At 49.4% G+C, this 26,545-nt stretch overlaps 2 non-coding genes and 1 pseudogene across 2 annotated transcripts; 2 read left to right on the forward strand and 1 right to left on the reverse strand.

The window, feature by feature from the left end:
• The window catches only part of LOC120381639, a 318,539-nt pseudogene that overhangs the window by 23,687 nt on the left and 268,307 nt on the right, over positions 1-26,545 (forward strand).
• TRNAV-AAC lies at positions 18,072-18,144 on the forward strand. The gene has a single exon. It is a non-coding gene; the product is annotated as a tRNA-Val (tRNA).
• On the reverse strand, positions 19,534-19,605 carry TRNAG-UCC. Its single transcript has one exon. It is a non-coding gene; the product is annotated as a tRNA-Gly (tRNA).

The raw sequence follows: 26,545 nt of genomic DNA on the forward strand, positions 1-26,545 counted from the left end.
GCCAGCCCCATGTCCACTGGTGCCCTGCAGTTCCCAGGGCAGTAACCCTGCACACCTGCTTCAATGAGGGGGGCAGGGAGCAGCTGGGACCCACACATGCGCACACCTGAGGGTGACCAGACAGCAAGTGTGAAAAATCGGGACAGGTAGTGGGGGGTAATAGGATCCTAGATAAGAAAAAGACCCCAAAATTGGGACTGTCCCTATAAAATTGGGACATCTGGTCACCTAGCCCACCCCAGGACTCCTGGGTTCCATTGCTGGGTTTCCTATTGGTTCCACTGCTGGTTGTTTTCCTTTTCCTGGGGGACTCTGGGCAAGTTGCTCCCCCCTCTAGGGCTCTGTCCCCAGCAGGCAAATGAGGATTTCGTACCTTCCCGCTATTGGAAAGTGCTGGGAGAATCCCCCAGCCAAAGCTGCTCTGACAGCGCTAAGCAGCATCTGACCATTCAAGGTCAGAGCGCGCTGCCCAGGAGGAGGAGTGTTTGGCTCTGGGGTTTCACTTCAGCCCAGTCTAGAGAGAGGGGCCCAGCCATGGGGTTTGGCTCAAGAAGACCAAGTCTCCAATTTGTTAAAGGCGTTTTGAATTCCAGTCCTGTGCTGCAAAGTGCTTGGTGTCAGTTGCAAATTTTAGAACGATACTCTCCACTCCATTTTCCAAATCATCATTCATACTGTTTACCCACCTCCACTAGGCCCAGAACCCTGCCAAAGAAGGAAAGAGGCTGGGTTTGGGATGATTTGTTCTTGACAAATCCATGCTCACTCGTCCTAAGAACCAAATTATCCTGTAGGTGCTGCTGACAAACTGAGTGTTTAAGAATGTATTGCAGTATCTCTCCAGCTATGGAAGTGAGGCTGGCTAGTCTGTAAGTCCCAGGGGTCTCTTTGTTCCCCTTTGAAAGATAGGTCCTGTCTTGTTCATGGATGGGAAGATGTTCTTTTTCAGGGATCTCAGACGAGAACTGGGGCACAACACCTGGTTTGTTAAGGCCACAAAAATGGAGGCAGGAACCTTTTCTCTCCTGCTGGCAAAGAACCCCAGGTACCTAAACATCCCTGAATCGGCTTTAAGAAAGGCAGTGGTTAAAAAGTTTGGCCCCAACCATTTCTTGTTTCCGCAGACTAGACATTTTAGCAAACTTTAGAATTCCTTGGTGCTAAACACCGTGAAACTCTCCTTTCTCCTTCACAGATGGCTTTATCGCCCTTATCTCACTCAGGCTCAGGACTGCCCAGAGTTCGAGAACTGTCCCTGTTCCCATTGGACAGATGGGGAGGAGCCTGAGGTATAGAGAAGGGAAGTGACCTGTCACCAGATGGATCAGACTGAACAGGTTTCAGACCTCGAGGAGGCTCTTACTTTCTAAACAGGGACGGCTGTTTTCTAGTAAAATCACTAAAAGGGAAGGAGAAAACTCGGAAGAGGTTCCTCCTGGCGCTCACGTCCGTGAACCCGAATACTCTCCCAGTCCTCAAAGAGAGACCTGGAGAAGGAGACTTGCTGAAGCAAAGCCACAGGGGTCTCTGAGGTTTCCCTGGCCCCTCGCCCCTGTCCTGCCTGGCTGATGTCAGCATCTCTCTGTGAGGTCACCACCTCCCCACCACCTTGGACCAATAGGCTGAGGTCCTGCAAAAGGCCTTTGTGATGTCACTGCCACACCCCTCCCTTGCTGTGCCAATGTCCTGCCCCTGGCCAGGCACTTTGCAGGTTTGAGCTACTCCCTGTGGATCACCCCACTCAAGGAGCGTTTGTTCTAGGCAGCAAGCCGGCTAGGCAGGGAAACATCAGACGCTGCTCCCAAAACACTCAGTTTTTCAGAAATTAGTCAACTTTATGGCCAGAAGAGACCATTAGAGCATCTAATCTGACCCCCTGCATATCACAGGCTTCCTGTATGACACAAGAGCTACTTTTGGGGCAAACACATTCCAGAAAGGCATCTAGTCTTCATGAAATGACATCAGGAGATGGAGAATCCACCGCTTTCCTTGGTAGCTTTTCCTTGGTTCCTGTGGTGAATCATCCTCGCTGTTGAATATTTGTGCCTTAGTTGTAATATGAATTTGTCTCTTTTCACCTTCCAGCCATTGGGTGTTGATAGGCCTTTCTCTGCTCGATTCAAGAGCCCTTTAATACCCAATCTTTTCTCTCCATTAAGGCACTTCAACACTTTAATGAAGTCACCTTTCAATCTTCTTTTGATCAGCTAAACAGGTTGAGCTCTTTCAATAGCTCACTAGAAGGCAGTTTTCTCCATCCCTCAGAACATTTGGTGGCTCTTTGCTGCCCCAGCTCCAATTTCACATCTTTTTCAAAGGAGGACACCAAAACTGGAGGCTATTCCAGTATCAGTCTCACTGATGCCGTGTCACCTCCTGTGACATTATTGACATAATCTGTAACCGTATAGATCACCATTGCGACCGCTGTTCTATTTGTAGCCAATACTGTAGAAAGATTGTAGCGTAAGGGGTCTATGGAGAGGTTCTGATTGGCTCATTATAATTATGCTATTTCTAGATGTGTATCATTTTTATAGTTGACGTTATGAATTCCTGCTCATTTCCCCACTGGCTGGAGCATGGCTAGAGTGTGTCTGTGGTTAATGATGTTGCTATAGATTGTTCGTTTCCTGCCTTGGCAATTCAGACAGTCCCTTTTCCCAACATATCTCCAGGACATCATTAGTTCTAATAACAGGGGAAGCTTTTCTCTGGGGCACTGAGATTTTTTGGGGAGTTGGTGGCTCCTTTCTTTCCTCACCCTGGAGTAAACTCATAAGAACATAAGAACATAAGAAAGGTCGTACTGGGTCAGACCAAAGGTCCATCGAGCCCAGTATCTGTCTACCGACAGTGGCCAATGCCAGGTGCCCCAGAGGGAGTGAACCTAACGGGCAACGATCAAGTGATCTCTCTCCTGCCATCCATCTCCATCCTCTGACAAACAGAGGCTAGGGACACCATTCTTACCCATCCTGGCTAATAGCCATTTATGGACTTAGCCACCATGAATTTATCCAGTCCCCTTTTAAACATTGTTATAGTCCTAGCCTTCACAACCTCCTCAGGTAAGGAGTTCCACAAGTTGACTGTGCGCTGCGTGAAGAAGAACTTCCTTTTATTTGTTTTAAACCTGCTGCCTATTAATTTCATTTGGTGACCCCTAGTTCTTGTATTATGGGAATAAGTAAATAACTTTTCCTTATCCACTTTCTCAACATCACTCATGATTTTATATACCTCTATCATAACCCCCCTTATTCTTCTCTTTTCCAACCTTAGTCTTCTCTTTTCCAACTCAGCTTTTTATTCCATGGTTCATGTTTTATGGAATAACAACATCATCATGAAGAAAGAGGAGAGTGAATATCTCACTGCCAGGGCTGAAGGTGGCCACGTCCCCTCTGTTTGACCGTTACCATTGCAGGAGAGAAGGTTTCAATGGAATCGAATGCCCTGGCTCAGACAAGAGACACAGGGAGGTTTTGCTGTTCATGGATCCATGCAAAGGAAATTGTGTCTCTGTGTGAAATGGAGGAGGGACATGAAATGCCCACAGGGTGGCGCAATGCCCTAAGCTAAGGCAGGAGGGTGAAGGAATGGGGCTGAGGAATGACTGAAGTAGACTCATGTGGGATTGAAATGACATTTGTTTGTGACAGGCAGTGAGAAATTGACATTAATTCAGTTGCAAGGTTGAGGCTTCTTTAGCTCCTTGTAAAACTTTTGAACTTGATTTCCCAGAAGGGAGAAAGGGAAAGTCTGGGGCGGCCTTGAGTCCCTGGCTGGGTCTCCTAGGCAGTGGAAAACATCCCTTGTTTGGCCCTGCCAAGGGGATCGTGGAGGCTGAGACGCCCCTCGGCTTGGATCAAAGGGGGAGTTGGATGAAATTTATCACACAACCCTCCTGCTCCCCAGAGCCCCACGGGAGAAGCTAGAGAAGGGGAGTCATTCCTCCCTGTGCTCCCAGAGGAGCTGCTAACAGGGCCGTCCAGAGGTGGGGGCAAGTGGGGCAATTTGCCCCAGGCCCTGGGTCTTGCAGGGGCCCCCACAAGCAGGAGCGTAGCTAGGGGGAAGCAGGGGGGGCTGCCGCTCCCCACTGAGCACATTCCCGAGTGGCGCCTTAGTAGGAATTTCGAATAAGGTGGAAAGATCTGGAATTTCCCCACACCTCCTGGGGTGGCAGGGGTGCAGGTGGAGGGGGCAGAGCCCAGGGCTGGGGTAGTGGTGGGGGGTGTCGGTGGGGGAGCAGTGGGGGGGAAAGGGCGGAGCCAAGAGCTGGGGCAGCATGGGGTATGTGGGGTGGAGAGCCCAGGGCTGGGTTGGCAGGGGTGCAGGTTGGGAGTGGAGAGCCCAAGGCTGGGATGGCAGGGGTGTGGGTGGAGGGCAGAGCCCAGGGCTGGGGTGCCAGGGAGGTGCAGTGGGGAGCCCAGGGCTTGGGTGGGTGCAGCCAAAATTTCTTTTGCTTGGGACGGCAAAAAACCTAGAGCCGGCCCTGCCTCCACCCACCATGAGGTAGGTAGGAGCAGATCATTATTATCCCTACTTGAAAGATGGAGAAGCTAAGGCTGAGAAAGGAGAATTGACTTGTCTGAGGTCACACAGCCAGTCAGTGGCAGAGTTGGGAATAGGACCCAAGAGCCCTGATTTTCAAACTCACCATCGGATCTTGAATTTCAGACATGGAATGACCTGAGTAAAGTGCTCTCAGATGAGCTCCAGACCAACAACAGTGCACAGGAATTATTCAGCAAGTATTTGAGGAGAACTGCAATGTTAGAGAGAATCATGAACTGCTCAGAGACCATTAATGCAGAGAAGCAGCAAAATTCGTCAAACATAGAACTGGTTCTGACTTATTTCCTTGGTCTTGAAAGAGAACAAGGACCTGAATCTCCTCCCTGTCAATAACCCCCTGCTCAGCCAATCAGGGTAGAGACTGAGGACGGGAGGCTGAGGGTTCTCACCAGAGAGCCCAAAGGATGGCCCAGGTCACTGGTGGGGATCAAATAAAATTCAGAATAAAATTCTGCCTCCTTAAGCTCGTGTTTTCCATGCCTAGAATTCAACTGTCACCAGATGGATCAGACTGAACAGGTTTCAAACCTCAAGGAGGCTCTTACCTTCTAAACAGGGACGGCTGTTTTCTAGTAAAATCACTAAAAGGGAAGGAGAAAACTCGAAAGAGGTTCCTCCTGGCGCTCACATCCGTGAACCCAAATACTCTCTCAATCCTCAAAGAGAGACCCAGAGAAGGAGACTTGCTGAAGCAAAGCCACAGGGGTCTCTGAGGTTTCCCTGGCCCCTCGCCCCTGTCCTGCCTGGCTGATGTCAGCATCTCTCTGTGAGGTCACCACCTCCCCACCACCTTGGACCAATAGGCTGAGGTCCTGCAAAGGGCCTTTGTGATGTCACTGCCACACCCCTCCCTTGCTGTGCCAATGTCCTGCCCCTGGCCAGGCACTTTGGAGGTTTAAGCTACTCCCTGTGGATCACCCCACTCCAGGAGCGTTCGTTCTAGGCAGCAAGCCGGCTAGACAGGGAAACATCAGACGCTGCTCCCAATGCTACACTCGGTTTTTCAGAAATTAATCGACTTTACAGCCAGAAGAGACCATTAGAGCATCTAATCTGACCCCCTGCGTATCACAGGCCTCCTGTATGAAACAATAGCTACTTTGGGGGCAAACACATTCCAGAAAGGCATCTTGTCTTCATTAAATGACATCAGGAGATGGAGAATCCATCACTTTCCTTGGTAGCTTGTTCCTGTGGTGAATCATCCTCGCTGTTGAATATTTGTGCCTTAGTTGTAATATGAATTTGTCTCTTTTCACCTTCCTAAAATCAGAGAATCTCAGGGTTGGAAGGGACCTCAGGAGGTCATCTAGTCCAACCCCCTGCTCAAAGCAGGACCAAACCCAACTAAATCATCCCAGCCAGGGCTTTGTCAAGCCTGACCTTAAAAACCTCTAAGGAAGGAGCCATTGGGGCTTGTTATGCCTTTCTCTATGCTCGATTAAAGAGCCCTTTAATACCCAATCTTTTTTCTCCATTAAGGCACTTCAACACTTCAATGAAGTCACCTTTCAATCTTCTTTTGATCAGCTAAACAGGTTGAGCTCTTTCAATAGCTCACTTGAAGGCATTTTTCCTCCAGCCCTCAGGACATTTGGTGGCTCTTTGCTGCCCCAGCTCCAATTTCACAACATCTTTTTCAAATGAGGACACCAAAACTGGAGGCAGTATTCCAGTATCAGTCTCACTGATGCCGTGTCACCTCCTGTGATGTTATTGACATAATCTGTAACCGTATAGATCACTGTTGCGACCGCTGTTCTACTTGTAGCCAACATTGTAGAAAGCTTGTCGTGTAAGTGGTCTATGGAGAGGTTCTGATTGGCTGATTATAATTATGCTATTTCTAGATGTGTATCATTTTTATAGTTGACATTATGAATTCCTGCCCATTTCCCCACTGGCTGGAGCATGGCTAGAGTGTGTCTGTGGTTAATGATGTTGCTGTAGATTGTTCATTTCGTGCCTGGGCAATTCACACAGTCCCTTTTCCCAACATATCTCCAGCACATCATTAGTTCCAATAATAGGGGCAGCTTTTCTCTGGGGCACTGAGATTTTTTGGGGAGTTTTTTTCTTTCCTCACCCTGGAGTAAACTCAGCTTTTTATTCCATGGTTCATGTTTTATGGAATAACAACATCAGCATGCAGAAAGAGGAGAGGGAATATCTCACTGCCAGGGCTGAAGGTGGCCATGTCCCCTCTGTTTGACCGTTGCCATTGCAGGAGAGAAGGTGTCAATACAATTGAATGCCCTGGCTCAGACAAGAGACACAGGGAGGTTTTGCTGTTCAGGGATCCATGAAAAGGAAATTGTGTGTCTGTGTGAAACTGAGAAGGGAAATGAAGCGGCCACAGGGTGGCGCAATGCCCTAAGCTAAGGCAGGAGGGTGAAGGAATCGGGCTGAGGAATGACTGAAGTAGACTCATGTGGGATTGAAATGACATTTGTTTGTGTCAGGCAGTGAGAAATTGACATTAATTCAGTTGCAAGGTTGAGGCTTCTTTAGCTCCTTGTAAAACTTTTGAACTTGATTTCCCAGAAGGGAGAAAGGGAAAGTCTGGGGCTGCCTTGAGTCCCTGGCTGGGTCTCCTGGGCAGTGGAAAACATCCCTTGTTTGGCCCTGCCAAGGGGATCGTGGAGGCTGAGACGCCCCTCGGCTTGGATCAAAGGGGGAGTTGGATGGAATTTATCACACAACCCTCCCTGCTCCCCAGAGCCCCACGGGGAGAAACTAGAGAAGGGAAGTCATTCCTCCTGCGCTCCCAGAACAGCTGCTAGCAGGGCCGCCCAGAGGCGGGGGCAAGGGGCAATTTGCCCCAGGCTCTGGGTCTTGCAGGGGCCCCACAAGCAGGAGCGTAGCTAGGGGGGAGTAGGGGGGGCTGCCGCTCCCCCACTGAGCACATTCCCCCAAAGTGGCGCCTTAGTAGGAATTTGGAATAAGGTGGAAAGATCTGGATTTCTCCCCCCCTGCAGAGTGCGGCACTGCTGATTGGCCGCCGTGGCCTGATTGGGCCTCCAGCTCCCATTGGGCCTCCAGCAGCCAGACCCCCCTTGCACGCACACACACACACACACACACCCGCTGCCTCAGCACGCTGCGGGGGAGGGGCTGTGTGCTGGCACGTGTTTAACTTTGACTCCAGAGGCAGCCAGCGGCTCGAGCTGCTGGGTGGTAAGAGGAGTCCTGGGGGGCAGTCAGGGAGCAGGGGGAGGGTTGGATGGTTCGGGGGGGGGGACTTTCTGGGGGCTGGGGCAGTCAGGGAGCAGGGGGGGTTAGATGGGGGGAAGTCTGGGCCTCTGTCCAACAGCAAAACACAAGCCTAGAAAAGCAGCCGTCAGCGGGAAGTGCTATCAGCTGGCCCGGGCAGCCTGCACGGCCCCCGGCTCACTTGCCTGAGCTGTATTGTTAATGCATTTTATTTGGAAGATGCAGCCTGAGTGACTGAAAGGCCCCAAACGCGGCTGAAAGAGCTGGGACAGTTGCAAGCTTTCGCTGCTGGGCTTTTCATAGGGGTCATACAATGCAAACCTGCTTGAGGCTCCGCACAAGAGAGGTTTCTTGAGGCCGTCCATGCAGCTCACAGCTTAAGCTCTTCTAAGCTTGCAGCCGTGGCACAAAAGGATTTGGGAGCAGTTAACAATTCTGTGTGGTTAAGAGATTTTCATTTCCTGGGCCCTGCTACCCAATGCCACAGGGCCCCACAGGGGAGACTGAGTGAATAGCCCGGCTTGTCCTCTGCAAGCCCTTCCCTGCTTCTTTCCCTTGTGTTTGCAAGGGTCTCATTAACATGCTGCATCCGAACGCGCCTTCCCTCCAGAGACACAGCCTCCGGGCTTCTCCTCCTTCCTCACTTTCTCCTTCTCTCCCTCTCTGTGGTTTTTCTCCATGCCCTGTTCCTGGTCTGTACTCCCTCTCCACCCCATGCACTGTATTGAGCACGTCTCTGCCTCTCTTGTTTATGGGCCCTGAGCTGGGATGGCAGAGGCAGGGCTATTGCTGTGTTCTCTGCTGGGTCTGTTTGGATCAGACTCTAAAATCAAACGCTCCCTTTGCTAGCAGGATCCCTCCGCCTGCTCACAAGGGCTTCTGGCTACACACTAAAGCCAGGTGCTAGGGCAGAAGCAGCTGCCCATGTACCCTCAATGGCAGGAGCTGTGCGTGGTCCCTGCCCCGCCCCCCCCACTTTGGATTACGGGGTGTGTCTTGGTGTATATTGGGGGTCCTGTCAGGGAGCGGGGAGTGGTTGGATAGGTGTGGGAGTCCTGGCAGTCTGTCTGGGGGCAGGGGTGTGGATAAGGGTCGGGGCAGTCAGGGGACAGGTAGGGTTCTAGGGGGTGTTGGAAAATCATAGTGCTAATGAAGCCTTTCCGTATTAGGCCTGAGTAAACCAAAGTTATGTTATGCTTGTCCAAACTGTGTTGGAAAGCTTACAGAACTCATTAGACTGAAGGCCGTGTATCTACCTAAGTCAGCTATTTCGCTTATCAGTTTTGTTTGGCTCCCCAAGTATATGTTGGCTCCCCAAGTGTATGCAGCTGCGTTCACATGTATGCATCCAAAGTATCTAGTACAAAGGGTCAACGGATGTATCTTGTGTCCCCTTCAGAATGACAAATGTATCCTCAACAGCTGTATGTCTCTTGTAGCCCCCACAAAATGATATATGTATCCTGCGTACCCAATTATCCCCTAATAGATACATGTACAGGATCTATAGGTCAACCAAATGACGTAGACAAACGTAGGCTAAGTTGTTTGTTACCGGCTATAAAGGTAGGCCGCTTGGCCATGAAAGGTGTGTCTCTTTCTCTGGCACTAGCCGAGAGGAACACCCGCTCAGCTGACCGATCAATAAAGGGTGTGGTACTTGTCTTCCTGTCTCCGTGCCTCCTTGATGTAATTAGGTAAGCTCCGGGGGGAAAACGAGCCCTTTTGGCTAACAAATGGCGACTCCACGCCGGGACTTCTCTCCCTGTTGGGGGCGCTGACCGGCGGCCGAGGACGGCTCAGGAGAGTGGCCACCTTGAGCTATTGGTTTGCTCAAGCTCCGGGTCGCCGCAATCGGCCGGGACGGCTACGCCCCCTCCACAGAGAACTCCAGCCGACACGGAAGCAAGACAGTACCAGAAGAGGGGAGTCCACCTGCCGGATGCGGCCACTCCGGGCGTGGTAAGTGCGTTACCTCTTGGGTTTGAGGATTAACGCCCCCGAAGAGTGAGGGTTGGGACATTGGGCCCCTAATGGTGAAGGAACCCACAGATAGGAAGGTGTGTGGGTAAAAGTTTTCTGACTGAGGTACCTAGGTGCAGGCACGACAAATGAATAACTCCACTAACTCTACTGGTTCGTGGACCGTGCTGAATGAATATTGGAATGTAAATACTACCCTCTCTGCGTGTGTACACGGAAAATGGATAAGGGACAGTCTACACATTCCACCTCACCCCCTAAGGGTACCTCAGCATATTATATGTACGTACATTATGGTTCTAAAACCTGCAGGTATTTAGAGAATTGGAATCTTTATACGCGTGAAGATCCATCTAAACAATGCCCATTAAAAGGTACCTTTAATCTAGATAAGATCATATATCTCAGAGGAGCTTTTAATCACCAAAGAAAAGCCTCTGACACAGTGTGAGCAATTTGTCTAGAAACGGGTTAATTTAAAACTCAGCTTCGCCCAGAGATAAAAAGAGAAAGTTGTTTTATGCTCAAGGTCAAGCAAACCAAAGGCAGTACAAGTTACAGAACTGAGATTACATTTGCAAAGCTTAACTGTTTGGTGAGGTCTGACTTTGTGACGGATGCCGGTGCTGGTGTGGCTTGGTGACACTGGAGAAGCCAGAGGTAGCTGACCTGGACTAGAATCTCTGAAAGAGACACCGCAGGAGATTCCAGGGTGTAAAAGAACAGCCTTCCCAAGAGCGGAAGCATGTTGGACATTCTGAACAAGCTATATACAGGATAATCTCCCGTCCACCTATTCCCCTTTTCTGAATGTTATATACAGACGTGGCCAGTCTGGATATGTGTAAGTATGGGGCATTCGTATTTTTCTTGAGTGATGTGGGAGCATTCCCAACACTCTCCATTGTTGTTTTATCATTTTAATGAAGCTTTAAAATTTGGTTATATGGTGTATTTTCTCTATCCTCCTGCAACGTCCTGCAGTGTCAGTTTGATCACCTGACATGAGGCATAAATTGGTAACAGAAATTTGTCACAGTTTGGTGAGCAATAGAGAATGGGGGAACCCTGTAAAATTTACACCATCTATTTGTTTTACCCTTGTTGTTTTATGTTTGTTTTATTTGGTTCTGTTGGTGTTATATGTTGAGGATTGCATAATTAAAGGTGTGCCCATTCTCAGCTGCAGTAAGTCTGAGAACTGGAGAAGGGTTTAGCATTCCTCTCTCCACCCTGGTTGACCGGGACGGGTGGCAGGTGGATCTACCCCCAGTCATAGCAGGACTGGGCAATAGAGTAGTTGGAGAAAAGGAAAAAAATGTGTATTTGGTAATTAGAATTGAGCAATTAAGAGCATAGATCATGAACCAGGCAGCAACTCAAACCTGCGCCCAGGGCAAGTTGCAGGCCTTGAGACAGGACTTCCAGTTAGAAAAGGAAGCCCTGGCTAAGCAAGTACCAGTCCTTCAGGGACTTGTTAAAATGTAACCATTCGTGCTCAGCATATGCCGTAACAGCAGTGTGTTTGCTACAAGAGGCAATTAAATAGTTAACGCCAGTGGGCCATGCGTTTTGCCCAGGTGGCGAGCCTCACACGGGAGGACTCGGGTAGTCTTGTGAATAAAATGTTTTAGGGAAAAGACCAGAAAGGTAGGGGCAGAAGCCCATGAAAGAAACGGTTCAGCAAAAAAAAAAAAAAAAAAAAAAAGGATCGGGCCCAGGCGGGCAGGCAACAGACAGAGAGCTTGGAGAACAGGTTGGAAACTTTTGAGGGTCTCGTGGAAGGAAGAAGTAAGTGAGTATAAGCATGGGGATTTCAAATACTCAGGAGGATATTTGGAATGGCGATTTGAATTGGTAAGTGGCTGTTGAAAGACAAAGCAAGTGATATAAGGAAAGAGCAAGTGATTTGAAGGAGAGTGAAGAGTTAACTCTGTAGTTGCTGGAGGGAATAGTAGTTGAACTTTGTAAAAATGCTAAAGAGAAAAGTTCTTGGTGTTTTTTTTAAATGTTTGTAAATAAATTCAGGCAAAGAAATTATTAGATTGCAATCATTTGGCTATGAACAATTTTGTTGAATTAGCTAAAGAATGTATACAGTGCTATGTAAATAAAAATTTATTAGGCTCTAAGGCACTATAAGTGGTGATGTTTTCTTTCAGTGTTTAAAAGCAGGAGTTAAAAGTAAAAAGCAAACCAGAAAGCATCTGTATTAATGCAAATTATCTAACTGATAAGGTAGAGGCCACTGAAATCTGGGCTGTCTATGAAACACATATAAGACAATATGGGGTAATTCCCTTGTTTTGCCTGAAATTAACAAGGGTATTTGTATATTTTAAGCAATAATTGACTGCCCAAAAGGGGTAGACCTCTGTTTTTGTCTTTCAGATAATCAAAGAAAACTAATGCCAGCTAAACAGCATACAACATACCATGATTTACTGGCAGAGTAAAAATTATGTTTTGTGTTCTATGTTCTGTCTTGTGGTGTCTGTCTCGTGGTCAGAATTGTTGTGTTTAATATTTTCATGGGATGGTCTGGTTTGAAATAAAGCAGAAGGCTTGAATTGAAATGCAGATATTTGTTTTGTTCAACTTAAAATACAAAGTGTTTGGATACATCAGAAAAATGTGATATACTAAAGTCTTATGTATTTTCTTAAGTAAAAGAAAAAAACTGCATTGGCCAAATTGCATACTAACAGTCTTTGGAAGCAAGGACATAAAAAGTTAACCCACTCCCCATATTGTACATGGGATCCTTCTGGCTACCTCAGATTTCTAGCCAGAGGGCTGGGGATGGTGGGAAGCTATTGAACTAGAGCTTGTATTAAATGAACTCATCAAAGTGGGTGTGCTTGTCCTGGCTTGTTGTTCCAAAGCTCTGTAATAAGGTTATTTTAGTAGAAGGGTATATGTGGCATACATTAAATAATAAGAGTAATGTACTGTATAACACCAATGTGTATGTGTTCATTGTTAACAAAAGGTGTATAAGTAAAAAGTAAAAGTTTCCTTTGTAGGTTAATAAGAAGCCAAAAAGGGAAAAGGAAAAGAACAGGTTAACTCACAAAAACTTAAATTAGCAAGCACAGTCAAAAAAAAAAAAAAAAAAAAAGAGAGATACACTGACTTCGTTCAAGGACACTGTTCACAGTTAGCCAAGTTTTAACAACCAGAAAAGGGGGGCTTGAATATGCCCAACCAGCTGTAAAATCTGCAAAGACACTAATGCAATGTGTTAGGTTTCCTTTTTACACAGGTAAAGACGCACTACCCGAAGACCCTAGCAGCCCTGCCACTCCATGGAACCTGGAGACCGGATCAAATGTACAGGTCCACCAACGAAAGACTGCTTTGGCTCCACGCGGGAAAGGCCCTTATTGAGTCCTGCTGATTACCAACACCGCTGGGTTTTCCCACGACTGATTGCTTGGACCCATGATTCTCACTGCAAAAAGACCCCTCTACATCAGGAGAATTCTCCTACTGACGATTAGCCTATTCCTTCTTCTAGCTCCACTGTGCCTTCTGGACAGCAGGGAAAAAGGACAAGGTGACGTGCTAGCTAACCTCTCCCTTGTCCGCTGACAGACCTACTGTGCCTTTGAACTTTTCTAGAAGAATCAAAAACCATTACAGGGTGATGTGCTGATAATCTCTCCCCTGTAGAATGCTAAACTACAATTGTTTTGGGAAAGGAGAAGGAACGCTCACTCCACTGACATTGCCAAAGTCCAGGAATTCCTGACTAAAAAGGACATTGAGAACTGACCCTGGTAAAGAAACAAAAATTCTACACTGGCAGGAAGAAACTTGTGGGATCCTGTTTGGAAATGTGGTATTAATTGAATTTTGGGGTTTATTCTACAGGCTGCGCCCTGTGTTTTGGATAAATCCTTTAGTATGTATTGCCCTCCCTAATTGGATTTTAAATGACATTGCCTTTATCCAGTTTTCAGATCACTTTTACATACCCAGATTGCTCACAGGGGACTGCCATTAGATTAGCACAACAAAGAGCCTGGGTTATTTCCTCTGGAAAAAGACGAAATTGGGCAGATCCCTGTGGGCTGGGGCCAATAGTGTAGCAGCCATTTGGAATATTCTTAAAGGCCAAGAACATAATAAGAAATTGGGCCGACTAGAAAGGGCCACTAGCCTTATTTCTGAAGTTCAGCTAACCCAAGTATAGGCTGAAGTTGGTGAGTTACATGTCATTTCCACCCTTAGTTCTATAACCCAGAAGTTACTGACAGAGATGGTATTGAATATCACTGAGGCTGGGAAGGCATTGCAGTGGGATCTAGTATGTTTAAAATTTCAGGATTTCCTCGATGACCAGCTGATGGCCATTTGAAGTGATCTTGAGCACCAGACTTGACCCACTGCCCTTACAGACATATCAGGAACCATCTGATCTGTGGTCATGAAGACATACTTGGACACTTTCTGGGTGGAAGTGTGAACATTTACAGTGCTCCTTCCAAGCATATGGACCGGTTGGGGTGGGTGTGGCTCCCACATACCGAATCCTGCCGGGTCCATGGGGAGGCTGCATATGGGATTAAATTATTCACCGAGACATTTGGGAAATTAAACCACTGGGTATACCTACCTGAGTTATAGTCAGTGCCCCGATCCCTTCGTTGTTAAATGAACAAGGTTCTACTCTTTTGTCCATGCATTCATTCCTGGGTTGGGGTGACTAAGCTTAAAGAGCAGTTGTAAATATTTCTGCAGAGCTTCATTGCTTTTTGGCCTCAAAGTGTGAGAAAACTCAGCCAAAAGGTTTGGTGAGTATTCTCAAAGGGGGGAGTTGTTGGAAAATCATAGTGCTAATGAAGCCTTTCCGTATTAGGCCTGAGTAAACCAAAGTTATGTTATGCTTGTCCAAACTGTGTTGGAAAGCTTACAGAACTCATTAGACTGAAGGCCGTGTATCTACCTAAGTCAGCTATTTCGCTTATCAGTTTTGTTTGGCTCCCCAAGTATATGTTGGCTCCCCAAGTGTATGCAGCTGCGTTCACATGTATGCATCCAAAGTATCTAGTACAAAGGGTCAACGGATGTATCTTGTGTCCCCTTCAGAATGACAAATGTATCCTCAACAGCTGTATGTCTCTTGTAGCCCCCACAAAATGATATATGTATCCTGTGTACCCAATTATCCCTAATAGATACATGTACAGGGTCTATAGGTCAACCAAATGACGTAGACAAACGTAGCCTAAGTTGTTTGTTACCGGCTATAAAGGTAGGCCGCTTGGCCATGAAAGGTGTGTCTCTTTCTCTGGCACTAGCCGAGAGGAACACCCGCTCAGCTGACCGATCAATAAAGGGTGTGGTACTTGTCTTCCTGTCTCCGTGCTTCCTTGGTGTAATTAGGTAAGCTCCGGGGGGAAAATGAGCCCTTTTGGCTAACAGGGGCAGTTAGGGACCAGGGTCACAGGAGGGGGCAGTCAGGGGCCAAGGAGTGGGGGGGTGTTGGGGATGTTGAAGGGGCAGGAAGTGGGAGGAGCGGATGTAATTAGTAATTTGATATGTTGGGTGGTGCCTTTTTTTATGTGTTCGCTTCCCCTCATGTGAGACCCTGGCTACGCCGCTGCCCACGGGAATACAGTATTCTACAGTATTGCAACATTTTTGTCTGGAAGGGGTCCCTGAAATTGCTTTGCCCCAGGCCCCCTGAATCCTCTGGGCAGCCCTGGAAGAGAGGCAGTGGCTGGGGGCACAGGAGGGGGTGCAGGGGTTAGGGGTGAAGGGGGGGCATGAGAGGGCAGTGGCTGGGGCACAGGAGGGTGCAGGGGTCAGGGGTGAAGGGGTGCAGGAGAGGGGCAGTGGCTGGGGGCACAGGAGGGTGCAGGAGTTAAGGGCAAGGGACACAGCGTAGGGGTTGGGGCACAGGAGGGGCAGAGTTAGGGGTGGGGAGGTGCAAGGGTCGGGAGTGCAGGAGCTGGGGGTAAAGGGTCAGGGGGATCGTCCAGGGGCAATGGGGAAGTGCCAAAGTACAAGTTTTGCCCAGGGCACCATTTCCCCTAATGCTGGTCCTTGGTAACCTTTCTTGCAGGGAGGGGGATGGGAGAGAGAAGAGGCGTTTTCTCTCTGTTTCTTTCCTCTCCGTTTTCTGCTCCTTCCTTCAATTCCAGAAACCTCCCTTGTGTGTCAGACGGTGCAGTGACGCCCTCCCCACCCCAGGCCTCTGGAGCCTTTGGAGCAGGAAGATCCCAGGAGCTCAGGATGGATCCAGGGGTGAGTAGCTAGCAGGAAGGAGTCGTAGCAGCTCTTCTGGGAGCGCAGGGGAGGAATGACTCCCCCTTCGCTAGCTTCTCCCCATGGGGCTCTGGGGAGCAGGGAGGGTTGTGTGATAAATTCCTGTAACCCTTCTGCCCCTCTGAGTTGTCAGCAACAAGGGCCGGGCTCAGTATCTAGCGGTTCTGTTTCAATAACACAATGCAAAAGTGGCTCGAGCCCCCACCCAGTGACCTGGGACAATTACATACCACCCCCCCGGGCGCCTCTAGGAGGCAATACTTCCCCTCTCGCAAGCAGGGAGTCTGAGCCGCTCCACTCCACCAGCCGTTCCATGAACCACTCCAGTGGTCCCTGCAAACTGCTCTGCTGGGGCAGCAAAGAGCCACCAAAGGTTCTGAGGGCTGGAGAAAAATGCCTTCTAGGGAGCTATTGAAAGAGCTCAACCTGTTTAGCTGATCAAAAGAAGATTGAAAGGTGACTTCATTGAAGTGTTGAAGTGTCTTAATGGAGAGAAAGGATTGGGTATTAAAGGGCTCTTGAATTGAGCAGAGAAAGGCATAACAAGACCCCATGGCCTGAAGGTGAAAAGAGACAAATTCATATTACAGCTAAGGCACAAATATTCAACAGCGAGGATGATTCACCACAGGAACAAGCTACCAAGGAAAGTGGTGGATTCTCCATCTCCTGATGTCATTTCATGAAGACTAGATGCCTTTCTGGAATGTGTTTGCCCCAAAAGTAGCTCTTGTGTCATACAGGAGGCCTGTGATATGCAGGGGGTCAGATTAGATGCTCTAATGGTCTCTTCTGGCCATAAAGTCGACTCATTTCTGAAAATCTGAGTGTAGCATTGGGAGCAGCGTCTGATGTTTCCCTGTCTAGCCGGCTTGCTGCCTAGAACGAACGCTCCTTGAGTGGGGTGATCCACAGGGAGTAGCTCAAACCTCCAAAGTGCCTGGGCAGGGGCAGGACATTGGCACAGCAAGGGAGGGGTGGGGCAGTGACATCACAAAGGCCTTTGGCAGGACCTCAGCCTATTGGTCCAAGGTGGTGGGGAGGTGGTGACCTCACAGAGAGATGCTGACATCAGCCAGGCAGGACAGGGGCGAGGGGCCAGGGAAACCTCAGAGACCCCTGTGGCTTTGCTCCAGCAAGTCTCCTTCTCCAGGTCTCTCTTTGAGGACTGAGAGAGTATTCGGGTTCACGGACGTGAGCGCCAGGAGGAACCTCTTTCAAGTTTTCTCCTTCCCTTTCAGTGATTTTACTGGAAAACAGCCGTCCCTGTTTAGAAGGTAAGAGCCTCCTGGAGGTGTGAAACCTGTTCAGTCTGATCCATCTGGTGAGAGTTGAATTCTAGGCATGGAAAACATGAGCTTAAGGAGGCAGAATTTTATTGCACACCTGGATTTTGTCCCTTAGAATCACTGGGGACATTGGGGTTTGTCCTTTTTGTTTCACCTCTTGCTCCATCCACTGTCTGATCCCTCTTTTCTCTTAGTCTCTTGCTTCCTTTGTCCTTTCTCCTGTTCCCCTCCCAACACCAGGTTTTTTTCTCCTGCTGATAACCGCTCACGTTAACTGATCACTCTCGTTATAGTGTATATGGCAACACCCATTTTTTTCATGTTCTCTGTGTGTATATATATATCCTACTGTATTTTTAACTGCATGCGTCCGATGAAGTGGGTTTTAGCCCACAAAAGCTTATGCTCAAATACATTTGTTAGTCTTTATGGTGCCACATGTTCTCCTTGTACTTTTTGCAGATAAATTAATGGAGGTTAAGTGCATTAATGGCTATTAGCCAGGATGGGTAAGGAATGGTGTCCCTAGCCTCTGTTTGTCAGAGGGTAGAGATGGATGGCAGGAGAGAGATCACTTGATCATTACCTGTTAGGTTCAGTCCCTCTGGGGTACCTGGCATTGGCCACTGTTGGCAGATAGGATATGGGGATGGATGGACCTTTGGTCTGACCCAGTATGGCCGTTCTTATGTTCTTATGAAGGGAGGGGCAGAGCCCTGCAACAGAGTTTCTGTAGTGTAGTGGTTATCACGTTTGCCTAACACGCAAAAGGTCCTTGGTTCAAAACCAGGCAGAAACATGATGGCTTAATTTTTCCCAGCTCCTAGTGGCCTGTCCCTGCTGTTGTAGGAGCAGCAGTGATTTCTATGCTCAATAGGTGTGTTATACTTCCCCCATTCCCATTTTTGTCTCCTCTCCCTCTCTGAATGCCTGTGAAGTGGCTTTCCCCCTCCCACTCCCGCTCCCTCCTGCAATGCTTGTGGGATGAAGGGGCTGGTTGAACAGCTGGAAGATCAGAAGAGCTCCTAGATAGAGAAGGTGTCTGGGACTCTCATTAGGCAGCACTCACACACCCAGAGCAGGGACACTGCATGGACACTGCCCAAGGTGGAGTGTGACCCACCAGATGCAGCCAAGTCATCTCCAGTCGCAGGCCATGAGGAGCAGGTCCTTAAAAGGGGAAGGGGCCCTGTGCTCAGGAGTCACTCACAAGCTTGTACCTCCAGTGAATGCCCTTCGCCCCGACCGCCTGGCCAGTGGTTCGCTGCATTGCAGTTCATTGTGCCTCAGGAAGACTTACCTTCATCGCACCGTCCATCGCGGCGCTGGGGGACACTTACCTGGCAGAATCCTGTGCCTGCCTCTTGGCTTCCCAGGGGTGGCTACTTGCAGCCCAGGAGAAGAAGGATGGTTCTGATGAAAGGAAGACAAGCAAAGCTCTGGGAGGAAATTTGGGTGTGGGCTCTGCGCTGGGGGTGGGGGGTGGGGTGCAGGAGGGGTGGTGCAGCTCCCAAAGTGACCGGTACACACAACCCTCCGGCAGCAGCTCCTAGATGAGTGGGGCCAGGGGATTTCCATGTGCTGCTGTCTGCAGGCGCTGCCTCCAGAGCTCCCATTGGCTACAGTTCCTGGCCAATGGGAGCTGCGGAGTTGGTGCTCGGGGCAGGGGCAGCACGTGGAGACACTCCCCCCACCCCAGGGGATGCTGGGACATGCCAGCCACTTCTGGGAGCGGCACGGAGGGACGGATGAGAGTGGGCATGGAGCCACCTTAGTGCTGCTGGCACATCTCTGCACACCCATTGGGGAGGGGAGCAGAGGGCCTCCATGTGCTGCCTGGGGTAGGGGCAGTGCACAGAGCTGCCTCCCCTCCCGGGTCTATTACAGGAGTGGGTGGGTGGGGTCTTTTGGCCTGCAAGGTGCAGCAGGTCGGACTAGATGATCACACTGGTCCCTTCTGACCTTAAAGGCTCTGAGTCTAAAAGGGAGAGGGAAGTAAAGGAATTTAAAAAAAAAATAAACCAAGCATTGTAATACCAGGATGACTCCAACTGCTTATTATATAGTCCTGCCCCTTTTTTCCTCCACAGAGTGTTTAATGACCTGTTGGGATTTGGGACACTGATTCTCTCATTCCATTGATAAACTGAAACTAAATCAATTCCCAGTGGAAGAATCATCATATCATTGCATTGGCTGGGAATCAAACCCAGATCAATTGCTTGGAAGGCAGCTATGCTCACCACTATATCACCAATGCATCTAGTGAAAGTCTCTGATTTTTCACACTTGGTGATTGGTCACCTTACTTCTCAGCATGAGGCAAATGTCTCTGTGGTCTCTGCCGTTCATGGTGGGGAGTTTCCCCACTGATAACAGTTCTTGCTGGGTCGGGGAGGGGAGAGAGAAGAGGCGTTTATTCTGTTTCATTCCTCTCCATTTTCTGTTCCTCCCCTTCCCTTCCAGGGTCCTCCCTTCCATTTCAGACTGTGCAGTGACACCCTCCCCGCACCCAGGACTCTCGAGCCTCTGGAGCAGCACGATCCCATGAGATCCTCAGTGACCAAGGGTCTTTTCCAACTTCCAAGAGACCCCAGCTTGAGTCTAAAGGAAGCTCTGTTCCTTCCTGGGGATCCTCTCTCCCTTCATGGAGATCAAGAGCATGAAGCCTCTCTGCCTTGCCTCCTGGGTCTGAATTAATGTCCCATTTCCCACTATGTGCTCGAAAGAAACAGATGTTTCTAACCCAGGTGAGTGGAGGTAATTCAGCTGGAATCCTTCACCCACATTCCTTAGGAGATACAGACTCTCTGTGACACAGACTGACTGGGGTTCATCTCTGTATGTCCCCAATGGGGAAGGAAAGACACTGAGGGGGAAGGAAGAAGATGGACAGAAGGAGTCAAATGGGGCTAGACCAGAATAGGACATTTTCTGCCTGTTAAAATGTACTAGACTCTAATTGCTTAAAACAAAACAAAACCCCACCAGCTTCTGCTTGAACCATCAGCTTTTCACAGAGCAGCCAAAGTGGTGAAGCACAGACACACATAACCACCGACAGCCCAAGTTTGTCTAAGAAGCTCCTATAGTGGCTCATGCAGGGGGAAATACAGCTGTGGGTGTGAGTTCAGGCCTCACCCAGAGCATTGGTTTTCATTAGCCACGGAGCTTCCCCCACTTGCTTTGCCCAATTCACATGGAAAGTGCCATAGGAGGGTGATGAGAGTAAATTCTAAACTCTGAAATGCGGAGGTTGGCCCAGAGATTGGGATAAGGGGTTTGAAGAGAAAAAGCTCTAAGAGTATAAAACCAGACAGTCTCCAGGGGCAGGTCCGGCACAACGCCTCAACAGGGAGCCATTCGGGGGAGGGGGTTTCACTTCCTCTGTTCAATGTCCTGAGAGGTATTTGAAGATGAAGATAACACCATGGCTAACAGGTGACTGGCATGTCCTGGGTTAAAGAAAGGGACCTGGGTTAATAGTCTGAAGATTTGCGTTACCGTCACTGTCTGACCCCACTTCAGGGCAGAGCAGGTTTGTACGTTGCTGGGTGGAACGCACAGACTCCTGGAGAGCAGGGGCACTTAGGAGACTTTCTACACTTGCTGTTTTGAAGCAATTCAGTAAAATAACAGAGGAGCTACAATGTCTGGTCCAAAATTTCAGCTGCCCCTGGTACAAAAACGCTATTTTAGGATCTACATTGGAGGCTCCCGGCACTAGGACACCTGGCCAGAGAGCTCAGTGGGGGCGTAACAGCTGCTGACTCTGAGGGTCCTGGGCTAAATCCACTTGCAGGGGGAAGCGTGTTGATTTATTTGATGGATAATGAGCACCAGCTACCAGGGGAGAAGCCCTGAGAGTCGCTGCCACTCCAGCTGCTGCTAGGGCAGGGGGGAGCCCCAGGGGGCCAGCTGCTGCTCTGGCCACCCCAGAAGAGCTGCCAGAGGCCACCAAGCTGTGGCTGCTCCTGCTGCCCTCGGGACCACTGGTCAAGTGGTCCCCAGGGCCAGCCGCATTGGCCGCTGCTTGGGCGGTCCCTGGAGCCAGTTGATTGAGTGGCCCTGGAGTCAGCCACTGTGCCCACTGCAGAAGTTACGGAGGTTGCAGGAAGTCACAGAATCCGTCACTTCCACCACCTCCGTGACAGACACGGAGACAAACCCCTCCCTGCTGTGACTGCAGTTCCTGGAAGGAAAGAGAAGAACAGAAAGTGACGAGAGAAAGAAAAAAAGAGAGATTCCCTGTCACCTCTCTCCCTGCTGCCTCCCCCCTTGTATTCTGTAACCCCATCTCACTGGGTTCCCTGTGCTGGTGCCATGGGGGTGACACTAGAGTTCTGGGGATTTGGGGGGCTCTTCATTTCTCAACATTTCACCCAAATTTGTCTTTGGGCTGAAATTTCTCCTGTTAGGCCTCTGTCAGAGCTGTACCCCACCCTGTTTGTGGGTGGTGGGGGGAAGAGGGGAGATGTAAATTGCAGAGCAGGCACAGAAGTCGCTCATAAAGGGTCATATTGATCTGGTGACTGGTTCTGACCTGGGTCACACGTCCTCTGACACAGGCTCATGTGCAGAACATGGGAGCTCTGGCTTGTCCTAAATGCTGTAGAGTGTGAGTTCCTGGGAAAGGGCAGGGGAGAGGGAGCAAGAGGAGAAAGGCAGAGACATTGGAGAAGAGGAATTGGGGGGAGAAGAAGGAGAGAACAGAGAGACAATAAATGATTGAAGCAGAACAGGTGTCCCAACTCCATCTTGCTCATCACAGGTGTTCAGAGAGACAGGTAGTTTTCCAGTGTCAAGTCTGAACTTTGATTCTAACAATGTGCATTGAAATATCAAGGGGATCTCCACATACGTGATCTCTTCCCCCTTCCCCTTTTTTAGTATTAATTTTTATTTTGATGTGTTTGGCTTAACCGTGATCGTCTCTTTCCCCACCTGTATTGCAATTTGGGGGTTATGTTTATTTTGCCTCCCTGTTGTTCATGTCATTATAATTATAACAGCAAAGGAATCTGCAGGAGCAAAAACTGACTCAAAACTTCATTTCCCCATCATGCCGGAACATCCTACAAACAGCTCACGCAGCTGGAATCATAACACGCAAGGCCAGGGGATGGGAGATGCAGGTTTCCAAGTGTTCTGTCTTTCTCAGATGATACATTCCAGCCCCTTGTGTGCCTCCATCCTGTATGACCTGCTGGACTTTGACACATTTATTGTTTCATTCTATAGATAATGTGATTGTAACACAATGTGAGTGAAATTAAACCACTTCCAGATGAGGAAACAACAGAAGAGAAAAGCCATTATTGCATTGGCTGGGAATCAAACCCAGATGAATTGCTTGGAAAACACCTACGCACACGACTATACCACCAATGAATCTGGAAAGAGTAGCTTTCCTGCAGGTTCTGTGTGCTGGCAAAGGGGGTGACATATGACCATGGAGTTAGTGAGCAGGGTGGATGGGCTGGAAGCTGCCTGACAGCTGGGAGCAGAGTTACCATCCCAGAGTGACTGAAAGGGGGCAATGTTGAAAACAGATCTCACTGGGAGCTGGCCCCACACCTGCCCCGCCCCTAGGAGAGCTAGCTCCTGCTAGCTCCCAGCACTAAAAAGGGAGGGGTCGATGGGAAATCAGGAGCCTGAGACTGACAGTCCCCAGGAACAATGTGGAGAGGCCAATGCTCCAGGTCAGCCTGATTGACAGGGCAGGCAGGCTATTCAAGGAGTCAGGAGGCCAGGGGGGTCCCGTCCTCCCTGTGAGCTGGAATTGTCTGAGTCACATGGAGTGGGGCCGAGCTAAGGAGAGAGCAGGGGACCCAAGCTGAGCTGATGGTAGCAGAGCTGCAGCCCCAAACCAGAGCACAGCCCAGAGAGAGCAGCCCTGCCCTGGGAGCAGAGCTGTAACAACTGGAGCCAGAGAGGCCAGACAAGCAGCCCAGGGAGCTGAAGGCAGAGCAGCAGCAGCAGCCGTGCTGAGGCAGAGTGGAGCTGGAGCAGGCCGGAGCTGGGTGCGGTGAGCAGCTGGGGAGAGTGAGGGGGACCCTGGGCAGTGGGCCCAGCACAGGGAGACGCCTCAGCCAAGAGGCCCTGCAGGACAGACTTAGAGGGGGATCGTAACCCTGACAGGGCGGGGGTGATGCTGGGGAGAAGGGTCCTGCCACCCAGAGCCTGAGAGTGTGTGGCCACCGCTAGAGCAAGTGTCCAACCTGCAGCGTCCCTGCAGCACAGCCAGGGCCTGAGGAGGCGGCCTGGGACCTACAAGGAACAGACTGTGAAGTGCCCTGATGTCCAGAGACACTTTTTGTGATGGTCCCTGCCCCAGAGCGGGGTGATGTGTTTTCCTTTAACCTTTCCCATTTTTTCTTATTTTTTAAATTTTATTGTTAATTAAATAACTTGTATTTGCTTTAAATTGTATGATGTGATCAGTGGATCAGGGAGGTGCGCAGTGCAAAGAGAGGGACACCCTAGCCCCTGTCCTGGGTGACCACAGCAGGGTTGGGGGTTGAGCCCTCCCAGCAATGCTGGGCCCAGCCTTGTTGGGGTTACGAGGACTCTGCCAGACAGGAGAGTGGCAGGGGAGTCCTCAAGGGCAGGGAGGCCTCTGGGTAAAGGAAGTGGGAGCGAGGACTCAGATCCTTTTGCCAGCCCACTTCACCGGGGGAGTGCAGAAGCCAGGAAAGTTCCCCACAATAGCAGGACCATTCCCCCACTTACATCTAGATACAGTACCAGGCACGTAGGAGGATTTCCCCTTCTGAGTCATAGAAGCAGAAATTGACTTTTCCTTTCCAGATTTAGCTAATGTTCAGAAAGAGAATCTAGCACCTGCCTTCCAGATCTGAACACCTCAAAATTCAGGAGTGCTCGAGCTCAATTTGGGCAGCTGTTACTTCATTTCTCCCAAATCAAATATACTGATCCACTGTCATTTGCTGTAGAAAAAGTAGGATAAAATTGAGCAAGAAATGCTTCCCAGGGGTTATTAGGACTGGAATTGCTATTTTCAATAGCCATTGCCATTTTCTAGTTTTGTTTGGTTGAAAGGAAGATAGTGATATTGCACTGGCAAATTCCTCATAGAAACAAAGAATAATAAAGGCACCTCAACTTTTCCTCATTTATGGAGGACAGTCTTATAATATGCATCCAGGTATCCTCCAATCACACAAGCTGAAAATTGTTCCATTTTACTGCAGTTCTGTAACCATATGGGAACCAGTCCTGTCTGTGTTCTGTGCACATCCAAAATTCCTGCTGAATGACCCACCCTGGGAGCGAGTTACCAGTGACCCAGGGCTGGGGTGGAAGGAGGGTGCAGGGGGGGGGAGCACCCAGGCCTGGGGCGGCAGGGGGTGTGTGGGTTGGGGAGCATTGGGGGGGGGGAAGGAGAGAGCCCAGATCTGGGGCAGCACAGGATGTGGGGAGCCCAGGGCTGGAATGGCAGGGGGGTGTGGCTTGGGGGGGGGAAGAGCCCAGGGGTGGGGTGGCAGGGGGATGCAGGTGTGGGGAGGCCCAGAGCTGCAGCGGCAGCAGGTGCAGGTTGGGGGGAGCCTAGGGCTCGGGCAGCAGGAGGGTGTGAGGGGGAGCCCAGGGCTGGGATGGGGGCAGCCAAATTTTTTTTTGCTTGGGGCAGCAAAAAACCTAGAGCCGACCCTGCCTCCATGCACTGTGAAGTAGGTAGGAGCGGTAGTGTGCTGTCTACCGGGTGCTAAAATACGGGATGTGGACCTGAGGTTGAAAAGGATCCTAAGAGGAGCGGGTAAGAACCCTTTGATCATCCTTCATGTGGGAACGAATGACACGGCTAGATTCTCGCTAGAGAGGATCAAGGGAGACTATGCCAGGTTGGGTAAGACGCTCAAGGAAATTGAGGCTCAGGTGATCTTCAGTGGGATTCTACCTGTCCCTAGGGAAGGGCGCCAAAGGGGGGAGAGGATCCTGATGATTAATAGTTGGCTGAGGGAGTGGTGTTACAAGGAGGGCTTTGGGATGTATGGGCACTGGGAGGCTTTTGGGGACAGACAACTGTTCTCAAGGGATGGGCTCCACCTAAGTAGGGAAGGAAGTAGACTTCTAGGAGGGAGGCTGGCTCATCTGATTAAAAGAGCTTTAAACTAGACACTGGGGGGAGACGGTCGGGAGAGGTCCTAGTGCTCTCCACGCCAAATTTTCACATTGGGAGTGAGGACAACAAGATAACAACAGATATAGCCAGAGGGGGGCGGTTACGTGTAAGGAAGAGGGGGGGGACAGATTCTAGATCTACAAGTCATACTGGAAGTACTGTGTCCCTACCGAGTTGGGTGAAAAGAGTGAGAGGAGCCCAACAGGAAAAATTAGGATGTTTGTTCACCAATGCGAGAAGCTTAGGTAACAAAATGGAGGAACTGGAGCTCCTGGTCCGGGATTTGAAACCGGATATCGTAGGAATAACCGAAACATGGTGGAACGGTAGCCATGACTGGAGTACAGGTATGGAAGGGTATGTGCTGTTTAGGAAAGACCGATGCAAAGGTAAAGGTGGGGGAGTAGCACTGTATATCAATAATGAGGTAAAATGTAATGAGATAACTAGCGCTGCAAGGGACAATACGGAGTCTGTTTGGGCAATGGTCACATTGGGGAAGAAAACTACCAGAGCCTCATCCAGGATAGTGATTGGGGTGTGCTATAGACCGCCAGGATCTAGCTTAGAGATGGATAGAGAGCTCTTTAATGTTTTTAAGGAGGTAAACACTAATAGGAACTGCTTGATCATGGGGGACTTTAACTTCCCGGATATAGATTGGGAAACAAATGCTAGTAATAATAATAGGGCTCAGCTTTTCCTAGACGTGATAGCTAATGAATTCCTTCATCAAGTGGTTGCTGAACCGACGAGGGGGGATGCCATTTTAGATTTGATTTTGGTGAGTAACGAGGACCTTGTTGAGGACATTGTTGTAGGGGACAACCTTGGCTCGAGTGATCATGAGCTAATTCGTTTCCAAATAAATGGGAGGATAATCAATAGTGCATCTGAGACTAGGGTGTATGATTTCAAAAGGGCTAATTTTACTAAATTAAGGCGACTAGTTAGGGAAGTGGACTGGGCTAACATATTTAGGGATCTAAGGGCAAATGACGCCTGGGGTTACTTCAAGTTGAAGTTGCAGGAGTTGTCAGAGGCATGTATCCCGAGA

The sequence above is a fragment of the Mauremys reevesii genome, linkage group 14 (assembly GCF_016161935.1).
Source record: "Mauremys reevesii isolate NIE-2019 linkage group 14, ASM1616193v1, whole genome shotgun sequence".
Classification (NCBI taxonomy): Eukaryota; Metazoa; Chordata; order Testudines; family Geoemydidae; genus Mauremys; species Mauremys reevesii.